This window comes from Netta rufina (genome assembly GCF_964035555.1).
Source record: "Netta rufina genome assembly, chromosome: 12".
NCBI classification, from domain to species: domain Eukaryota; kingdom Metazoa; phylum Chordata; class Aves; order Anseriformes; family Anatidae; genus Netta; species Netta rufina.
In genome coordinates this window covers 15,104,955-15,121,765 of record NC_140135.1, presented here as the reverse complement: position 1 = coordinate 15,121,765, position 16,811 = coordinate 15,104,955, and the positions used below count along the sequence as shown (strand labels likewise).

Here is a 16,811-nt window from a genome sequence, read left to right as displayed (position 1 = left end):
AACTTGGTGAATCACATGCATGCCTGAACACGTTTTATATCTTCCAAACTAATATCTATTACTGTTATTAAAAGGGATTAGAGAAAGGTTTTTTTGTTTGTTTGTTTGGTCAGCGTTTTCAAATAGAAATGGAATTAAAATGTTAGGGCTTCAAGATGCTGCATGAGTAAAGAAATGTTTCATTTAGCAATTTTGATCAAGAATGTCTGTTAATAATTTTCCTTGACATTTCTCAGGAGAGCAAACACAGTTTTCATGAAAAAAAAAAAAGGATGTTTTTTAAAATAGACCATTTTTCAATTAAAAACATTTAGCTGAACTATGTTTAGGACTTTTTAATTATAAAGTCCTAGTAGATTTTTCCCAGGGAAGAAAATAGAGGAAAATATAATTTATTATCTACCACAAATTATTCTCTTTTAAGAACAATTCCCTTGAGGTGGCCTTAATACTGGTAACAATTAAATAAACTTATTCAAATCTCTCATTTGTTTTGCAATCCTGACAGCTGGGACAAGGGACCAGCTTTGTGTATTTTTCCTCTTGTATCTGCAAAAGCAAATTAGAGGTGGATATGCTTTGGGACAAAGTAAAATTTCAGTGAGTGGCATCATACTCCATTTCCCTTTTTGCTCTGGCTATTTGCTCAACGTGGTTAATCCACAGATCCGTTTGTGGGGCTGTAGCCACACAGCCAGATCATGCAAAGCCCCCTTAATCCTGTGTAGTCATAGTCCTTTGACTGCGCAGTACTATTTACATTTGCACTGCAAATGTACCTTTGACTGCACTGTGTGCTTTCATTTACATTAGCATCCTCAGCCGTGCTTCTTTCTGGCTGTCCGCTCACCGATAGCGCACTGTGCCGTGCGGGCTTCTGCTGGCTCCATTCTGCCTCTGTGAATGTTACCTCGAATTGCAAGTTGGGGTAGGATAGAGTGATTTGTGCAATAAAGTGAAATTCTGTCATTGTGCACAGCGAACGTGTTGGGTTTGAGTAGAGCAGATCTCTCATTGCAAAATACATACTGGAAGAGTCGGATCTATTTTTGTAAAGGTAAAAAAAAAAAATTGCCATGATGCAGAAATTGGGATACAGACAAATTCAGACCTACAATGCAGTAGTAACTGGAAAGGGACCATCACTTCTAGTATCCCTAGGTGTGCGGAGGTTGTAGCAGAATATAACACTTTTTTGATGAAGACCAATTTTTATTTTGATGGGCATGTAGGCACCTTATGCTGACCTCGGAGACTCATTTGGGTTGTCATTGTTGGCGTTTGCATTGGTTAGAGGTAGTTCTTTGTGTTCTCATATGTTACCATGAATGGTGTCTTCACTGAATCCTTTACTATCTGTGAACGTAATAGTTAATGCTATTGCAAAATTAGCTGGTGACATCCCTCTATTTTCCCCTTATTAATAATGGGCATTCATGTTTCCTTATTAGGCAACTATATTTTCATTTATTTATTGATATATTCTTCTTGAACCTGATAGGCTTGGCAAGGCCCTCAACACACAACTGTAGTGTTGCTGTGTCCCAAATTCATATTTTTAAATGCTCTTTCACAAAGACAGGCATTCATTTAATGTGAAACTACTTTTCCAAATAAAGTTTCAACTCAAATTCTCAGTAATCTTGGTTTTATCACCTGGTGCCTTCTGTTTTTTTTTGTTTGATTATTATTATTATTATTATTATTATTATTATTATTATTATTATTATTTTACAATAATTGCTAGGCACTCTCTTGGCTTGAAAGGCAAAACCTAGCTCACAGCTCTGTTGATGTCCCTGGGAATGGACAGGGGCTGGTGGGGAGCCTCTGCCCCCTACTTCACCTGCTATGTGAACAAGTTGCCAGAATTGCAGCTTCAGCACCACATTTTAAGTATTTCTATCCCTTCCTTTGCCGATAATGGTCTTTTCAGCAAGGCATACGGTCTGACAGTCTGTTACCTGAGAAATTAGCTCTATATTTTGGGCTGGATTCTTAGCTGATGTAAATGAGTCCCAAGAGAGCTCAGCTGATTTATACCAGCTGAACACTCACCTGTTCAAGGGATGCCAACAGGGAGCCTGGGGAAAAGATCAGCTCAAGTAAATGACATCCGTCTACACATCCTGAGGCTTTCCAAGCCCCTAAAGGGAGGTGTTCTTGAATGGGATTTGTCAGGAGCAGGCAGATGGCAACACGGGATTGATCAGCAGCAGAACTCCCATAAAACACTGACAAACTCTTGAAGCAAGAACAGAGGGAAAAATAGGAAGGTACTACAATTGTAGATAACTGTAATGGATAGTTGCATCGTTTTCAGAGAGAAATCAAATTAGCATTGATGATACAATGTAATAGGGAGAGACGGTACTGTGGTCCATGTCATGATCACATGCTTTCAGTTTTATTGCAACTCTAAAGCTTCAGCTGTGTTTGTGGCTGCAAGGTTTACTTCAGGAGGTTACAGATTCATTTGCCAAATGACTTAAAAAACACCCCACTAACACGCTGTCCCTGCTCCTTGCCCTGTGCCGCTGTCTGTGCCTCGCTCTCAATAGTGCCTTTCAGCCTGAAACACTTCCAAAACACTGCGCCTGATAAAGAGGCCATTAAGTCCCTGGCAATTACCCCACTGGTAGATAGGTAAATAAGTCATCTGGCTTACCGAGAATAAATGGAGGCTCAGCTAAGTGCTTTCCCATACTCACCCAGGAAAGCGTAGACATTAGGACTGATATACCAAGTGTCCCATTTCCATGTGTATCTTGCACTAAACCATATTGCTAAATCACAGTTCCTTTTCCTTTGACAGATTGTAGCGAATTCTTGTGCTTTGTTCCTTGTGGTATATTTTTTAGTTTTGAACTGAATTGACTGAGGTGATTCTGGGTATCTTGCATAGGTAGAAAATATGTCCTGGCCACAATGCATTACAGTTGGTGGCAGATAGAGAATATCTGTGGATACAGTTTGCCAATTTGATGAGCTCTGGCTTTGGCATCGCCCCTTTCCCCCAGCAGTCTGTCAGGACAGTGATTCAGGTGTCTGTCCTCAAAGGCAGTCTGCAGTGTGGCTTTCTTCTGATCCAGTGACTATACTCAAGAATGAGGTGAATTTGCTCCATGAGGGGACCACTGAAGTATAATAAATCTGCAGAGAACAAGTATCTGTAGTTGACTGCCAGACTTCATAGATAGTTTGCGGCGTCTGTCAGTTAGAGCAAAAATAAGATCTTTAATGTAATGATAAAAGCTCCTCAGGACAGCAACTCAGCTAAGAAAAAAACAATATATATATCTATTTATGTATATATATTAAAATACATATATTAAGAGATGCATTAAAAGTCCCTGAGTACAGAGAAGGGAAGTGACCTTGGCTGTGTGACTGCTCACGACACTATAAGCACTGCATGTCTCCCCTCCACACTGGCTGGAAAATGTGCCTTCATATCAAAGAATAACACCCCATTTCTTTTTTTTTTTTTTTTTTTTTCTTTTTTTTTTTCTCTAGCATGTTTCCTACTAAAGTCAAGGGGAACTACATCTCCCAAGTTGAACTCACCCTTAAGATTTTCCTTGTTGGGACCTTGGGAGCTATTGAAGCTGTAACTATTCCTGCTGTTTGATACTTGGGCATACCTGAAAATGAAAGCACAGGGTTTAATTTATCCCTCCTTACACCAGTGTCATGCTGCTGTAAGGTGACTTAATCAGAGTTATGGCACTGTCATCTTACATAACCACTTTAATGAATCACGCCCTTTTGTATTTTAGGAATGCTTTTATTTTATCTTATTTTTCTTTCTATGAACAACCACATCTTTCAGAAGACCAAGATATATGCTAAGCTTGATTTTTTTCTGGCTTCATACCCTATGAATTTCTTGTGTGTGGGTTTTTTTTTTTTTGTGTGTGTGTGGTTTTGTTTTGTTTTGTTTTTTTGTCTTTTTTTCATTGTCTTGCACAAAAGAGTGAAAAATATTTTAAGGATCTGTTTGTCAGACGTAGTCCTAGAGTTATTGCTTTCTCATTAAGGCGATTGTGATTTGACAGAAAAGGCTCACGGTGATACAGAGCAGCAGCTGAGAGAAGTTCATTAAAGGGAAGGCGTATATGCACTAGGTGAAAAGAATTGAGTGTGCTGTTTGGATTCTACATAGGTTGAAACATAACCCATATCACAGGAAATTTCAAAGATTAGCCTAAGAAAAACTATCTGCATATTTTCCAGAAACTATCGTGTCAGAGTTTTAAAATCATTTAATGATTTTCTGTGAGGTGCATATATCTCCTATAGAATATTTCAGCTTATGTATTGTGTTCTTGTTTAGCCTGTATATATCATGACAAAACGTAAAATTAAATAGATGTGCTGCTCATTGCATCTTTCTGACTGGTCTTAGGGCCTGTGCCACTCAGCTTGTGACGAGTGTGTGTTTTTCACCTCACCCTGTGATTTGCCAAAGTGTCTGGTTTAATAATGTCATACGTGAATAAGGTTATAGCTTCTCCCAGCTGGGTCAGGCAGACAGGTGTAGAGGAGAATGTGGGTTTGAGGAGTCCCCAGTTTGGCTTTCCCTTTCCCAGCCTTTTCCTTTTCCCCTTTGTGTGGACAAGGGCTGCCTGAAATGCCTGGTTCCCCAGCAGTGCTCCAGGGAGGGGGGCAGTGGGACAAAGCCTTTCCCTGTCTCGTCCCTGGGCTGAGCAAAGCCCTTGGGGGCAGATGGGGGCAGACACAGTGCACTTCTGCTCCTGCCAGCTCTCCAGTCCCCAGGAAACACAACTGCTCACCTGAAGCAGCCTCTTCAGTGCCTAGGATCTGCATGTTGGGTCCGAAGCACCAGCTCTACCATCTCCTCCCTCAGGACTGCACTGCAACCGCTCGCTAAGGTTGACAGAGTCCATGTCTATGAGCAGCCCTTTGCCCTGAGAAAGTGTGACAGAATCCAGTCTGCCCTCCCTCTCACAGTCTTTCAGCTCATCTGTTGGAAATTCATGACATTCAGCTTTTTGTAGGATGGGCATTAGGAAATGTGCTCCATGGAGATGTTTATGCTTCCTTTGTTAGCTTTGTTATGATGCCCAATACGTTTGAGTTAATAGAGCTTCTGTAGATGACTTGATTTTGCCGTTTCTTGTCTGATGCACTCAGTAGAGAGTTAGCATGGGTTTGTCAGGAACACTTTGATAAAATTATGCGCAGGGCATTATACACATACTTTACTCTAAGACAGCATTCAGCTATCATTGTCCTCTAATGATAAATAGATTGTCATATGTTTGTTACCTGCGCATAAATTAAATAAGGTATGAATTGTGCATGTTGATTATAGCCAAAAAATGTGAAACATGATTAAATTCTCAGAGTGGTTCAAGAATTGTTTTGGTGAATTGGAGAGAAGAGAAGTTTGTGCATATTTTAATGCTGAGCAGAGCATCAGAGATCTTCTGTAGCAAACGGGAATGGCTGGGGCATTTATAATGAATTACTGGCAAAGAGCATTTCACCACCTCAGAGAAATAGCACAAACCAAGAGATAGGGGAAATAATCAAAAGCTTCATCTAGTTAAATTTGCATGTCAGTGTAAATCATTTTTTACCATGAATGCTTAAGTACTAACTACACCTTAATATAGTTCATTCTCTTCAGTGATAGGGTTTTAGATGCAGCTGCAGCACGTTTTTCTTTTCATCACTACACTTTGCTTTGTGCTGGAGAAACAGGCAGAATCCTCACAACGAGGATGTGAGGCATCATGCTGACAGTCCTGGCTGCCCCCTGCCATAAGGCAAAGTGGGAAGTGGGCAGGAGAGGTGTGGGATCAGCGCTGAGACAGGAGCATGTTCTCTGGAGGCTCTTGGGCACTGCAGGACCAGCCCATACTGATAAACATTTTCTGACACCTTCAGCTACAGACACAGCTTTAAATTATGCCAGCAGCTCAGCAGATGCAAACCATCTGCACTTTGGTTCAGTCCTACAGCAGTGTTACAGCACAGGGATGGATGCTGGCCGGGGAGAAGCCTTGGTCGGTCTCCATGCAGCATCACCACTCCTGCTAATGCTGCCCTGATGGCTGCTGCCTGGCCCAGGCTGTGCTCACAGGCTCAGCCCATTACCAGAAAATCTGACCATGAGGTTTTGGGGTTGGTTGTGAGCCAGACTGCATGTAGCTGTTTTGTTCAGGTGCTTGCTTCTGCTGGAATCAGCATGATTCCAAATTTCAGGAGACAGACTGCCTGCCATTTCCAGCTGCAAAGGGTGGAGGCATTGCCTTCCCATGAGAGAATTATTAAGAGATTCAGCAAGCTGAAATTATTGAAGCTATTATGCTGCTTTTCTTTACAAGTCATCCCCAAGGTGTCTGAAATCCACAGAGGTGCTGCTGTGCATCCAGTCCTCACTGCGGGTGGTGGAAGCTGAGGGTGCTCAGCACCTTCTAAGATGAGGCATCATAAGAGGAGCCCAAGCATGAGAAAATGATGCTTCAGGACTGCGTGCTGCACAGACCTTAGCAGCCTGCTGTTAGATGCCTGTGCAATGGTTTCCTAACAGAGTGGCTGTTAAAAATCAGCAGAGAAATTGTTATTTTTTACAAGAACAGGTTCAATGTCCAGTGAGAGAAATAACACACAGGTGAAGTAGATAAAAGACTAAAAGCGCATCTACTCTCTCTTTGCCAGTCATTTGTTAATCAATGTCAAAGTCCTCAAGAGGTTGAAAGTCTTTTGAAAACTCAGACTTTGGATGTTGCTCAAAGCAGAGGTTTGGGACTCAGCAATCTCAGAAATGGGGCTGCAATGACAACGTGGCTCCTAAGGCCCATTTTTTCAGTTCATTTCACTGCTTGCTGAGGTGACAGTGGCACAAAACTGGCATCAAACAAAAAAAAAAAACGCTTGGCAAAACTTGAAGCTGGATCCGAACTAGGTAGTTTGGCACCTGGATTGCACACAGCTAGCTTCCAGCAGTGTGTTTCGGCCCCACTCCAGCACACGAGGAATACCGAGTACCAGGACTTGAGGCTACTCACAACTCCTTGCTGTCACGTTGCAAAGCATGTTTGGCAAGCAAGCGTTGTAAGTAGATAAGGACTTGAGCAGACGGCGTGAGTTGCAAAGTGTGAGAAAAAGAGCACTGCCAGGTTCTCAGCGTGTTCAGTTTAGAGCGCGTATTCAGATCACCAAAGGATGGGTTATGTTGCTATGATTCAGCAGAGCCAACGAGAGAAATGCTGCTTTTCTCTTCTAAATTTGCTGTGAATGCTGCAGTTTGTGACTGGGCTGTCTGTGCCGGCGGCATAGGTGCCTGTAGGGTGACGTGTGCCTACTCCCTGCCAGGGTTTGGCTCTTTTGCAGTTTGCCAGCAAAATATGTATATTAATATTTATGTGGGGTTTTGAATTGCTGCATTTTTCCCCTGATACATATGAAACAAAAAACAAAAAACAAAACAAACAAAAAAAAACAACTCAAAATCAGAAATGAGATGTTTCCAAATTTACCTGCTTTCTTAGAACATAGCTTAATTAAAAGAAAACACCACTATGAAATAGCATCTCTCCTATGCTTGACTTTCCCTCTAGAAGGCTGTCTGCCTTCCCATCCCCTGCCCAGAAGGGCTTCCCCTCCCTCTCGTGCTGCAGATCGAGCTAATGAGCAGCTCTTGTCACGGTGACTCAGCAGAGCTTCTGCCTCATTGCACTGGCTCCCTGACTGGCCGAGGAAATGGCTCACCTCGCCGGCAGCCTGCTGCTCGCTGCCAGAGCCTGTCAGAAGATGAACATCTGAACAAGGATGCTGGAGCAATCAAAGGCAGACTCCGAGGACTCTCCAAACCAACAAGAAGAACCTTTCAGGACACCTACTGGAAAACAAACTCAGAACTTCCATAGAAACTAATCAAGGATTACGCTTATTAAATCTGCAGAAGCTGCCTTTGCTCAGCATGTGCTAGGATGGGAACTCAGGGCAATGGGATGCCAAGGATGATATCGTTTAAGTGGGCTTAAAAAGTCAGGCAAATTCCTGAAAGTAAAGCACTGCAAGATACAATGATATCATGTTTGACTTAGGAATGTCCTGAATCATAGCTCATCTGAGGCTGGGGAAGTGTGCTGAGAAAATCTTGAAATGAAATTCCCTTTTTCTCATACTTTTACATAGGCACCTGCAGTTAGCCAAGAACAGAGAGAGGCTGTTTGGCTGGAGGGTTGTCTGGCTATGAGTACAGCCTGAGAAAGTTGAAACCTTACTGGTTTGTCCTGCTTCTGGGTCCCGTTGACATTTTCTTTATTTTCTTCATTCAAATGGGTTCATTTTGCAGAGGCCGCTGGTGCTCTGATAAGAAATCTTCTGAAGTACTGGGTAAAACCAGTTAAGGATATGCAGGAAAAATGTGGTTGTGATGAGAGCATGGGGCTGGGGTATGGTGGGCTGTCAGAAAAGCTGAATGAGAAGACAGAAGTGTGCTTGTTCCTGCGTCTGTTCCTGTGTGTGTCTGCTCCCATGTAAGCACAGTCCAGGCCATGGCTGGGAGCTTTAGCTGTTGCAGCAGTGCTAGCACAAACAAAATTTGGGAGCTCCTGGGCTAACAGTAAGTAAAGGGCAGTTCAGATCCCAAAACAACTCTCCATCAAAACCATGCTAGCATCCTAAGCATATCTGTTGTGTGGGGGTATTCAGAGTGACTTTATTAAACACATTTTTGTGTCTTTTTATCTTCATGTAGTCCTGCAGTTGCAACAGTGCTAAGAGGAAGTGAATTCAGTTCTGCTCCTACTTGGCAGCCTTGAGAGAAATGTTTACTGCTTTCTGCTGATTTACATCCTTTCAAACCCACTGAAAGCATCCTTTTCCTGGCAGAACTTTTATTGCAAGTGATGAGGTGCGAAAACTGAGAATCCAGCTTGACTCTGAAAGTTCAAATTGTATCTGCAGTGTTGTCAATCAACAAGCATCTTTTAAAACATATGAGCAAACCTGATGGGGATTCAATGGGCAAGAAAAAAAAAAGTGTCATAATCCCCAAGATTCTGGGATTTATGATTGCTTTTGGGAGCTGCAGCACAACTGAAAGAGGTTTCCAAGGGAAACTCCATTGCTTCAGTTGCAGAGAGCATGAATGTCATCCTCATGGTATGCCTTCTTGGTACCAAAAAGAAAAAAACCTGTACAAATCCTAGAAAGCAGGATATGCGTTGTGTGTGATACAGAAGCTAGTCAGGGTGAAATTAAACACAGTATTTGTCACACTTAGGTTACGTCCTTGAAGTTTGTTTCGGAAACAAACTTTTTAAAATACAAGCTACTTCTTGGAGGGGGGCCTGCTGAGTTCCTGGATGGAAAAGCTAGAAAGGGTCTGGGGAAGAAGAAAAATCTGTTCTATAAAAATCAAATCAAGAAACTTAATTTCTGTATTGAGCTGCTTTCATTATGCAATCTAGGATTAACAAAGGAATGTGAAATTCAGAATGGAATAGGGAACCTTTGGATATAATGCCAATATAATAGCCTTTACGGCAGATTGGATGCTTTAAATAATTGAACAGATAAGACCTTTCATATTTTATTTTGTGTGGATGCTACAGGTGTATTGTTTTTAACTTTTGTAATTTTGCCCAAACAGCAGTGAATATTGAGCAGTATGGTTCCAAAATTAAATCCACTGGAGAGCTGGGCAAAACAAGCATAATAATTGGTGAAGTAAAGTTCTGTTATTTAAAACCTTGGGAGGTATCTAAAAAGCCATACAGAGCTAGATTCAGAAGCACATCACAAGAGGCTGTCTGCTTTACAAGGCATCTTCCCCTTTCCTTGCTCTGATGACACTGACTTTCACATGAATGTATATGCAGTTTAGACCTTCCATCCTTATCTCCAGAGCATTCTCAGATGTAAATAAAAGGCTACTATGAGACAGAAGCATTCCTCTTGAACCCGAGTATTAGTGGGACCTTGCAATTGAGTGGACTGGGAATGGACAAACCTCAAAGGGTTTGGGAGGACATGTTTCCTTGAATGACAACTCCAGGACCCAATGTTTTATCAAAGTGGTCCTAGCAACTGGAAAGAGTGGACTATTTCTTACCCTTTCAGTGTGAGCAGCTTCCAACTAATCTGCAAGACCCACTGTATTTTTAAAATGATTATATCTCTTGGAGCTGGTAAACAAATTAGAAGCAGAGTTTCATAAATATTAAGGCTTCAGTTCAGATTTGAGGCAAAGGTTCGCATCAATTCTCATTCCATTCTCGTTATTTCACACCACTGTGCTCAAATCTAGAGGAGCATCTGCTGCCAGCTGAGCCATATTGACACTGACAGAAGGCACAATAAGCTCAGAGTAAATAAGTGAATGATCTGAAACAGAACAAAAAGCCAAAGAAAATCTAATAAGAGGAATAGACACATTTTGAAATGCAGATCTTTTCCTTTCACCTGATGAACCAAGAGTTTAATGAGCTTCATATCACAAACTTTTTCTCATATAAGTAATCCTTACTCAAGCAAGCAGACTAATTGAATGCCTGCCAGAGGAAAAAAAAAAATAATAATTTATTTGAGTAAGATTTGCAGGATTTAGACAGGACAGCAATTGATTTTCAATATGAAACTTGTGAGATTTAAAAACTTGAACAAAGCATTTAGGAGGCCAGTGAACCTCAATGACTAAAATAAGTCCCTCTTTGCTTGGAGTCAGATCCCAAGGCCTGAAGTAGTCATCAGGAATAGGGAGAGCAGAAGACTCCACCCCTGGATGTCCAGAGGGTTTATTCAGGGTTTTGTGTGTAAGACTTGAGCCCTTGGCTTGGAGCCTTCTCTGGAACTGGATGTCCAGGTCTTCATTCAGACTTGTGTGGTAGCTGAAATGTGAAACCTTTCCTATGATAAAGGTTTGGCAAGTGCAGAACCAGGTGTTGTGTTGTTCATAAAAAAAATACCTCTCTTCAAAGGCTTCATATTTTTGCACATTTCTTTTTAGGGCTTAACATTTTCTGGTAGACCATACAAAAATCTCTATGTCTCCAGGTGCAGGCGAATGTTTGCAGGCGGCTCTTTCTGTAGTGTTATCATGGCACCAGGAGCACTGTGATAAGGTCTAACAGCACAGCATCCTTTCTTCTGACACCTTTCTGTGGAAGGCACTGTGTTCCTGGTATCACAGAAAAGCAAGGATGATTGCATGCATGTTACCACTTTGGGATGTCATGAAAGCATAGCCAACTTCACTCACCTATTTTGGAAAATCTTGACTTTAATTTATGCTTTAGCTGCCTCTGTGTGAAACAAAGATTTAATGTGTATTCTAGGCAGAGACACTGGGAGCTTGCTTCATGGGCAGTAGAATTGGACACAGGCATCCTTAGGCTTTTTCTTGGGGAATTTGTTGCAGCTGTGATAGTAAAGGCATGAAAGAGCTTTACACAAATTGTTGATTTCTACCACATTAGTTAATTGTTTCTCAAATTTGCATTTCTAATCAGTGAGATACCAAAACACCTGTATTCTCTAATTGTTGCACTAATAGTTTGTATTTTCTTTAGCTATGCTTATAGGAACAATGCCAGAAAGGCAAGCATATATTATATATACCTGTTAGCTCTTACAACTAAATTACAAATAATATTTTTCTTCATAAAATTATGTCCAGCAGCAATGTCAAGGAGAAGGTATTCCTTGCTCATCAGCCAATAGCCATTGCACTGATAATGTATCTTCCTGAACAGCATTGATTTGGTAGCACTAAGGGCACCATCTCTATCACAAAGCCTAGGAAATATTAATTTTAGAGGCCATACAGTGATTTCTCCATGCTGAGTCCCTGAAGATTTTGAAGTTTTCAGCTGAGAAAGGGGATAGGCTTTGTCTGCATGTGGCTTAAGTCTACTTGTACTAAGGAAATCAACCTAAATTTGTGCTGTTAACCAAGAAGATGGGTACAGTCACCCTGGCTTGGCTATGAATCATAGGATGAAGCTTCATTTACTACTCAATGGTACACCCTCTGCACTTGCAGACCTTCACTTTATTATCACAGGAATGACAGTCAAAAACGACAAGCATTCTTTTTCCCCTCTCAATTAATTCGAAGCTTTCCTTTGTTGAGCAGTTTTGTTTCCCTCTGGCTCTGATAGTCTCCTAAACAGCAGTTGCTTCTCTTGTGAAACAATTGGAGTTAATGTGGGTAATTGTGATAGTTATGGCCTTTACTTTTTGATATAGCAATTATCCAATCTGTATTTTTTTCTGAGTCAAACAATGTTGGTAAAATTAAGTCGTCATTAGATTGAGCTGTCTGGAGACTGTTTGCTAAAAAAAAAAACAAATTTGAGCATCTCTGCTCTTTCTCAAAACAAATGTTGAGTAACCTAAAATTGAATGTTTTCTCTGTCTCGGTCACTGTGCCTTAGGTTGTACCTTCCCTATACTCACATCACTGTGTCAGCTGCAGCAAGGCTACACACACTAGAAGAGTTTGGTCCTTTGACTACTTTGACATATTTAAAGATCTGTTAGTAGAGGGTCTTGTGAGGTTTTACAGTTTATGTAGTTCTCAAACCCAAATCAAAACATTTCAAACTAAAGTTATAAGAGTTTCTGTTTCTGTAGGACAGCAGTAAATACAGGGGATATGTAAATAGCCCGAATTGCTCATATGAGTAGAGAGTTTATGAGTTTGTACTGACTACTTAAGTAATGCATAAATGTATTTTCCTTCCACATTCCTGAAAAGTGTGTTCTCAAAGCTACAGAGAAAAAAAATAATTTCTCTGTAATCTTTAAGGTCCTGAAAGTCTGATAAAATCTTATTTATTTGGAAAAAGACTTCTAATAATATTTTTGCATCACTACCAACCTGATGCTACAAACATTTGGTTTCTTACCATAATGATAAGGAATATATCTGGTATACAAAAGATAAGAAATAAATCCTCCATATAGACAGAATAAATGGATAGACAACACTGAAACCTTTAAGCCTGGTTATGAAGCTCTGTGCAGTTATATACTGGAACCTGGAATTTGTGGCGGGGGGCTTGGGGGTGTGTGGAAATCCTCCAACCAACAGACAATAGAAACAGCAATGTGCCAGAACTCAGGGCTTTTCTCCAAGTCTCACTCTCTCCAAATGCAAAACTTTTGGCTCGGGCTCTACCTAGGTCTAAGACAGCTGACTTTTTTTTTTTTTCTTCTTTTTTTTCTTTTCCCTTTTCAGGTAGAAATCATCACAAAGCTAGCTCTGTGTTTTAACTTCATAGCATGTGTTTAATTTCAATTCAAGACTTATTTCTTCTTATTGATTCATTAAACCCTCCCTTGACTCCCTTTCTGCTCATATGGAGATGTCAGTCATTGCTCACATTTGTCTATACACTTTAGTAGAAGGCAGTTGTGCTCATAAGGTTAATTGTATCATCTCTGAAAGATTGTGCGTGAACAATACTTTGTGATGGCTAGTTAGAGGTTGAGCATTCTGCTTAAAGAGTTATGTGCACAGACAATGCTAGTTCAGTAGATATTCTTATGAGAAAGATGATCTTATGATCAGTCTGTATTTGTTGAGTTAATTGGGATATTCAGAGTAAAGAACTGTATTTCTGCTTAGAAAACGCAAGCTTTTTTTGTGAGTTATAGTCACAGGAATTATTCAGTCAAACATCCAGAATGCATCAACCCCATTCCAAGCCTATAACCTTGCCTGCCAAGTCCTACCAAGGGTTTATTTTTATGGTCAAGTAATAAATGAAAGGCGTTTACAATTGAAATAGAGATGGACTCTCAGCAACCACTGTAGCCCTTTTCCAATAGTAGCAGCTCTGGGAAGGTCCATTACTCCTCAAGCTAACCTCTTTCCAGATGATACTATGAACCTTTTGTCCTTAGCATTTCCTGGTATCCCAATTAGCAAACACCTTAACATGCAAGCATATTAATAGTTCAAAGTACAGTCAAATAAGCCTGGAGAAAAAGGAAATACCTCCTTAGGGCGCAGTGGTCTGTACACAGTAGAGGTGTTATCATTGTGGAGTGGAGCAAGAAACTTTTCTCAAGATCTCAGTTACTCGAAAGTGATTTTTCTCCCTGTCTGTGCACATTAGTAGAAGAAAAATTAGGTGTCTGAGTCCAGCCCTCTGCCAAATTGGTGTATCTGGCACAGTCAGGAAGACTGGTAGAGATGAAACAAGAGAGAACTGGAGACCCATGTATATGCTCCACACTGTCAGTGCAAAGAGGGTGGATATTAGTTGAATACCTATTGGTATTTTCGTGCCTTATTAAAATCATGTTTGCTAGGTTTGGATAAGCTTTGCTATTAGTTCTACTGACTCTCCTCCAAAATCAGTATAATAATCCCAAGAAGATTTGATTGGCAGCAAACACTGAATATTTACATTTCAGAAGCTATTGCTTTTATTTTATTTGTGGGGTTGGTGACCTCAAGGACATCTGATTGGATGCCAATTTATATTCACCCGCTCATGTACTTTTCTCCCCTTAAACAAGGTGTTTTTCCTATGAAGTGCTCTGTTAGAGAAATCTTTGAGATGATATCTGGAGAGTATGAGTTTCAGTTGTAATTAATCCTGTTACAAACAAATAACATGTTACGATATTTTACCGTACTACAACAGTGAAAAGTGTGTTATAGAGCCTTAGAGAGTGCGTGCATTTAATAATTAGTATAGAAAGAAATTAGAGATGATGGACAAACCACGGTGAGTCAAAATTTATGGTTTTATGTAAGCACAGCTAGATAAAAACTGGCATGTTCTCCTTTCATCTTCTGTTTTCTTCATTTCATTTCTTATTTCCTGTTTCTTTTTGCCTGAAAGTTAATATAGCTACAACAACATAGCATCAAACAACCAAAAGGAAATTAAGGTGTTTGGGAGAATTTGTTTAAGATTAGTTTCTTACAAAATGTGTCAGAGAGGCGTATATCAAGACAAGGTGACCTTGTTTCCTTAAGTGTACATTCTCTGTTTATGTGCCTGCCTGGCCATCAGATGATATATCTCACTCTGTTCCTAATAACTTTAAAATCCATTAGCCAACACTGACAAAATACATGTACAGCATACTGGATGCAGTTTTCAGAGATATTACATACCTGCAAGTGTCATGAAACAAGGCAGTTGGGTAAGAAAGAGAAAGCTGAGGTGCTCAAGGCCCTAATGAAAGAAAGGCTGCAGCATAACTCAGCTCTTATACAACCTGAGGGAAGCCACTGGGGAAGCAGGGATGCCCTTGGGTTGGGGAGATCTCCATCAATGTTTAGGCTTTATCAGGTGCCAGAGAATGCAACTGCTCAACCCATCCCTGGGAAGACAGGATTCATTCAAGAGACTGCACATGAAACTGCCAGTTTTTGAGCCTCTGCCATAGATCAGCTGCCCTGTAGTTGTTAAGGTATTGGTTCGTTGGCTATCTCTGGTTCATTGGATGCTGCTGAGATTATAACCAAGAGCAGTGTCTGTGGTAGATCCGTGGTGTTGTAGGATCCCATAAGGAGAAGGAAAAGAGACAGAGAAGTCCCATTGAGATGCTGAGTTTGTCCAGAGGCCAGGAATGCTGTAAATCTGTGTTCTTGGCCATGCTACCTGCTGTACAACAGTATTTAATATGCAATCTGCATGCAGCTAGCTGATACATTTGGAATTTGTTCACTCCTTTGGCTGTATGTCGTGCCAGAGCGCTACTTATCTGTATTGTTGCTTGTAATGGGTAAAGAAGGCAGAAAAACAGGGTTAGAGCAATGTCTCTAATCAATGATTGTAGGAACATTTTAGTAATATTCACCACTACTGCAAAGGCTAAACACCAGTTACAAGCAAAGATTTGTTTAAGACAGGCAAGGATTTTAATCACAAAATCATTCCTTAGTCAATTTGTGTGCTTTATCTTCCCAGCTGTGGTCCTGGTCCTACAAGCAGAAAGCCGATAGGACAGCATCGACCCTCAGCATTTCTGTTTCCAGTGTTGGAAAGCAGGAAAGCATGCATTTATGTGGGTGCGTGTGTGTATTTTAAATGCTTAGCTTTTCCTTTAAACCTAGCAGATCAATCAAAGTACTATATTTCTTTGTAAAGGAAAGACACTCTCATTAATTTCCATCCCCCACACATAGCTTATTGCATTATACTGAAAATCTCATCTGAGGAATCCTTTCATAATGTAATATATTGCAGAAGAAAAAAAAAAAAAAAAAAAAGAACCTTTTACCCCATGTATATTTTGTCTTTCAGGGATTTGGCTGATACCATTAGTCTGTTGGTTACAGCGAGTGCTTCTTTGCTAATCCAGGTGCACTAATGTAATTCATCAAGGTGCGCACACACAATTTGTTTAGCACCAGCTTTGGGTACCAGGAGGCACACGTCTGCTCTAAAAATCCCCCCACTGAAATTCTGTATCTTCCTTTGTCCTCCCCAGCATCCTTGCTAGTGCACTCAACACCTGCCTCATTTGGAAAATGGCTGCAAGTTTAGGCATTTTGCAAAGTGTCTGGAGGTTAAGTAAATGCAACTTTAAAAGTAACAGGTCCAATTTAAATGATGGGGTATCCATTAAAGATGTCCAGGCACTGGGCACTGGTGCTTTACCTGTGTCCCACTGGTGCAGGCACTGAGTGCCTGGCCAAGACAGCCCTGTGTCCTTGTTCCTGTGGCACAGGACTCCTGCTGTGTGCATGGGTTCAACCCATCAGCTGCTGTTCAGGTATCCTTCCCACCCAGGGAGCTCCTGGTCCCTCTCAAGGCAGAGCCCAGACAGCAACCTTTACTGTGAGTACCCCACCAATC

General features: G+C 40.8%; 1 protein-coding gene across 3 annotated transcripts in view; it reads left to right on the top strand.

The window, feature by feature from the left end:
* FGF13 (fibroblast growth factor 13) overlaps positions 1-16,811 on the top strand; it is a gene marked incomplete at its 5' end in the record, with an annotated part of 231,016 nt that overhangs the window by 180,062 nt on the left and 34,143 nt on the right. The window lies entirely within an intron of this gene.